General features: G+C 42.4%; 1 pseudogene; it reads left to right on the forward strand.

The window, feature by feature from the left end:
• The first annotated feature begins 4,654 nt into the window (after window positions 1-4,654).
• Window positions 4,655-4,773, forward strand: LOC126101910 (5S ribosomal RNA; annotated as a pseudogene).
• The last annotated feature ends 891 nt before the right edge of the window (window positions 4,774-5,664 follow it).

The following is a 5,664-nucleotide window of genomic DNA, read 5'->3' on the forward strand; positions in this document are numbered from 1 at the left end:
CAGTTTTAATAATTGAGGTGAGTGTTGTGGGCTGGCAGGAGAGCCAACACCGTATTATTAGAGGAAGCCGAAATGCACGCGTTTTAGCTCACGCAGGCTGGCGTGAGGTCTGGAACAGGAGAAGGAAATTAGACTTTAGAAAAACGGACGTAGCTGGTGGAATACTTAACTTTAATCCATAAATGATGAGCGTCGCTCTTGACTGTACATGACTCATAACATCAATAGTAACTGGTAATGGCGCCTTGCTAGGTCATAGCAAATGACGTAGCTGAAGGCTATGCTAACTATCGTCTCGGCAAATGAGAGTGTATTTTGTCAGTGAACCATCGCTAGCAAAGTCGGTTGTACAACTGGGGCGAGTGCTAGGAAGTCTCTCTAGACCTGCCGTGTGGCGGCGCTCGGTCTGCAATCACTGATAGTGGCGACACGCAGGTCCGACGTATACTAACGGACCGCGGCCGATTTAAAGGCTACCACCTAGCAAGTGTGGTGTCTGGCGGTGACTCCACAGTGAGAGCCCACATCTGCTCCTGGAAATTTCCTGCAATTTAAAATCTGGTTCCCAAATATCTGTCTAACCATTATATAATGAATCTGAAACCTTTCGGTGTCTCCAGGTCTCTTCCACGTATACAAAATTCTTTAATTATTCTTAAAACCATGCGTTAGCGATGATTAAATTATGCTCTGTGCAAAACTCTACCAGACGGCTTCCTCTTTCATTCCCCCCCCCCCCCTCCCCGCCAGTCCATATTAACCTGCTATTTTTCCTTCTCCTCTTTTTCCCACTGTCGAATTCCACTCTCCCATGGCTACTAAATTTTCGTCGCGTAACTTAATAAATAATTCATTTTATCTCGTCATACATTTCTTCAATCTCTTCATCATCTGCGGAGCTGGTTGGCATATAAACGTGTACTATTGTGGTGGGTGTCGGTTTAATATCTATCTAGGCTGTAACAGTGCGATTGCTGTGCTGTTCATAGCAGCTTACCCGTATTCCAATTTTCTTATTCATTATTAATCATACTCCTGTGTTATCTCTGTTTGGTTTTGTATTTATAGCCCTGTATTCACCTGACTAGAAGGCTTGTTCCTCCTGACACTGAATTTCGCTAATTCTCCCTAGGTCTAACTTCAACCGGTCCATTTCCCTTTTTAAATTCTCTAACCAACCTGCCCGATTAAAGGACCTAACATTCCATGCTCCGATCTGTAGAATGACAGTTTTGTTTCTCCTGATGACTATATTCTCCTGAGTAGCCTCCGCCAGGAGATCCGAATGGCGGATTGTTTACCTTCTGAGTATTTTACCCAACAGGCCACCATTATCATTTAACCATAGAGTAGAGCTGCAAGCCCTCGGAAAAATTACGGCTGTAGTTTCCCCTTGCTTTCAACCGTACTCAGTGTTAGCATAGCAAGGCCGTTTTGGTTGATGTTACAACGCCAGATCAGGCAATCATCCAGACTGTTGCCCCTGCAACTACTGGAAAAGCTGCTGCCCGTCTTTCTTCAGGAACCACGCGTTTGTCTGGTCTCTCCACAGATACACCTCCGTTGTGGTTGCACCTATGACAGGGCTATCTGTATCGCTGAGGCAGGCAAGCCACCTCATCGAAGGCAAGGTCCATGGTTAAGGGTGTGGCGGGAATCCACTCTTCAGTACTTTTATATTTTATTGTGACGGTTAATTTAATTTAAATGCGTATATAGGCACTTTCAATTTTACTATAATTTTTTTCTGGTTTGTTCATTTTATTTATAGTGTAACTTTTTTCATTACATTAACAGTGGCCATGCTGGTCCAGCGTACAAAGCACATGACTCTGGCCCCGAAGGTGCCAGGTTCAATCCCAAATGGGGATACACCGCACCTGCTATAAAATGAGTAATGGGAATCTTTTGCGGGGAGAAAAGACGGCCAGGACGAAGTAAAGCCTTACGCTGCCTACAGTCTGGTCAGTAACCCAGTCGCAGAGAGAGCGCCATAGACTTTACCTTTATTACACTACCACAGCACCATCAAAGATGACATTTGCTCTGTGTTCGTACCTCACTCTCGGAGTTAACATCTTTTTCAGTATTGTTCACGAATTTTGACCTTCTATGACGCTCATAGTGTGTCAAAATCTCAACCGATTAACAGAATAAATTAATACTGCAGAAGGCTCAAATTTTGTGTTTGCCATTTATAATTATGAAGTTGTTCTACCAAGAAGTGACCGAAGAAACAGTTAATATGGTACTCTTATTTTTATGGTACTTTATTTTCCGAAAGTTAGCTGAGAAATGGAGAAACTGATTCATCTAAAATTTAAGCTCCCCCTTCCAGTTACGCCTAATGTTTGAGAAAATACTCTTTCGTCCGAACATGCCTCGGAAGATCCGACGGTACCGACCGACCGCCGTCCTATCCCCAGCTGTTAGGCGTCACTGGATGGGGACATGGAGGGGCACGTGGTCAGCACTTCGTTCTCCAGGCGGTATGACAGTTTGCGTGACCAGCGCGGCTGCTTATCGATCCAGTAGTTTCTCAATTGTCCTCACAACGGCTAAGTGCACCCCGCTCGCCGACAGAGATGTGCAGACCACGAAGGTCACCCATCTAAGTGCTCGCCAAGCCCGAGAGCGCTTAACTTCGGTGATTTGAAGGGAAGCGGTATTACAACTGCGGCAAAGCCATTGGATTCTAGAAAATAGCGAGATCCAAAATAAAGGACCATTTATTAGAAAGTTTAATAGCAACATGATCAAATTTACCATTGCAAGTTGAAACTTCAATATTAACGGAACAATTATCGTTTTTTCATGACCATACCGTAGTTGTGCTGTTATTAAGTATAGTAATTGTAGGATCCACCCTTATATTAGTTACTGTTTAAGCAAACCAGACTATACTTCATGGAAACTTACTCTAAACTATTTGAACAACTCTTCCTGCCATCATCTTAATTTTTATCGTATTATCATCACTGCAAATACTTTTTCTACTTTGCCGGCCTATGTGGCCGAGCGCTTCTAGACTCTTCAGTCCGGAACCGTGCAGCTGCTACGGTCGCGGGTGCGAATCCTGCCTCGGGCATGGATGTGTGTGATGTCCTTAGGTTAGTTAGGTTTAAGTAGTTCTAAGTCTAGGGGACTGATGACCTCAGATGTTAAGTCCCATAGTGCCTAGAGCCATTTGAACCATTCCTTTATATACTTTATTGTTCATACCATACAATAACCACAATAACAACTGGACGACAATCATACTGAAATTACGAACATTCAGATTTTGTAGACGTTCAGTGTTATATTTATGTAACATCAAAAAGAGGTTTACAGGTTGATGAATTTCGACTGTTACATATAGATAACCAAACAATTTGACCTGTAAATACAGAAGTCAACTGCTAACAGAAGCATCAGACGTTCTACATTTACGTGCGATACCTGTATTAGGAGTTCAAATTGATGCTACTCATGGACGAATAAATCAAGTCACATTTATAATAAATCGACCTGAATTATTCTTTCGTCAATATTAAGAAATTTGGAGAGCAAATCACAGATTTATACCAATTGTGATTGAAAATTCATCAGTAAATTTATTTATTTACTGGTTATATAAGATAATCTAAGGAGTTATTTGAAATGTAACATTAGAGCGTCGATCTAAAATAAAATTTTAGTAAGCATGAACATCAGATGAGTGAAAGTAAGTAATGGTCTCTTACACCCAAAAATAGCACATCAGCATCTTAATATCATTAATCTACACCCCACAAATACCATCACTCAAATCACTGCCCCTATTTATAGTATTTTGTAATCTATTAATTCTGCTTAATCGAATAAAAGTTTTCTCATTTAAATCAAATTATATTGAAAGAGCAAAGCACAGAGTAATTAAAATGAATAATCCAGTCTGAAAACGATGTCAATTTTCAACATTTGACTTATCAACCAACATCTTCAATTTATCATTCCATTAACTATAACATTTCTAGGATTATTATTAATCCCTTCAAAATTCATACTGTTGTCGTCATGGATTAATATTACACGGCATGCCACAGTTCCATTAAGTCTGCTTGTGTGAAATTCCAAACGGCAATGTGAACTGCAGCGTTACGATCGTTGAAGTTTTAACAACAGCCCTTAGTGGTCAGAGCGCTAGCTTCGCTACAGGCAAATGTAACGGCAGGTGTCTGGCACTCATCGGTCAATGCGAGTACACACACCAACCCCTGCAAAAATTGTTTAAGGACATACACATGCAAGTGAGCTGAAATTTGAAATTTGCAGCTATCTCCAACGTAATGGACTTCCTACCAAATGACCTAACTGTGCCAGTTTCCACCGATAAGCGTCGAGGGGAAAACATCCAGTAGAGTTTGGAAAAACGTGGTTGCAGCATCGCATCCCACCAAATATTCCAGCCCTAACATTCATCTGTGGTGCCCCATGGTCGGGGCACACATTTTCAGGCCGGCACAGTAGCTCTGCGTGTTCGGTCAGAGAGCTGGTTGGCTTCTGTAATAAAAAGAAAAAAAACTGAGTAAAAGGATCAACAACGAACTTGAACGGACGTCGTGTGACGTTCGCAACAAAAAAAAAAGGGTTTAGCTACTCTCTGTAATAAAAAAACTGAGTGAAAAAAAAAGCCAACGGCCATATCTTGTTGAATACCCCGGCTCTCGTCCGATCACCGAAGTTAAGCAACATCGGGCCCGGTTAATACTTGGATGGGTGACCGTTTGGGAACACAGGGTGCTGTTGGCTCCCCTTCATTTTAGAAGCTGGCACGGTAGCTCAGTGTGTTCGGTCAGAGGGTTTGGCTACCTTCTGTAATTAAAAAAAAGTGAGTGAACGGATAAACGAACAACCTGAATGGGTGTCATCGGACGTCCACCACGAACAAATTCAACGAACAATATGGAACAAAATGAGATAAAAAAAGGTAGCATCTTTGATTAGTAAACACAACGTCCTCAGTCCTGGGTACGAATCCCGCCACTGCTTAAATTTTGATTAATAATAAGCACTGGCGGACGTAGACTTCTGGCATAAGAAGTCAGCCTCATTTTTCCAACGGCCTTGTAAAAGACGGGGAGGCACGGACAGAGGTTGAGGACCCTCATGTCCTAGGGGTGGGAAACTGCCGCTAAGGGCGGAAGAATCAGCAATGATCAACGGCGTGAGGATGCAGAAGGCACTGGGAACCACTGCATTACAGACACATGTGTATCCACAGAACATGTGGGTTGTAATTGAAAAAGGGTCATGACGATCTCTCCACTGGAAAAAGATTCCGGAATAGTCCCGCATACGGATCTCCGGGAGGGGCCTGCTAAGGGGGAGGTGTCTAGGAGAAAAAGATTGAATAACCAACGAAAGGATAGCGTTCTACGAGTCGGGGCGTGGAATGTGAGAAGCTTGAACGTGGTAGGGAAACTAGAAAATCTGAAAAGGGAAATGGAAAGGCTCAATGTAGATATAGGAGGGATTTCTGGTCAGATGAGCATAGTATAATATCAACAACAACAGAAAATGGTATAACAGGAGTAGGATTCGTTATGAATAGGAAGGTACGGTAGAGAGTGTGTTACTGTGAACAGTCCAGTGACAGGGTTGTTCTTATCAGAATCGACAGCAAATCAACAACGACAACGA

Source organism: Schistocerca cancellata, chromosome 1 (assembly GCF_023864275.1).
Source record: "Schistocerca cancellata isolate TAMUIC-IGC-003103 chromosome 1, iqSchCanc2.1, whole genome shotgun sequence".
Classification (NCBI taxonomy): Eukaryota; Metazoa; Arthropoda; class Insecta; order Orthoptera; family Acrididae; genus Schistocerca; species Schistocerca cancellata.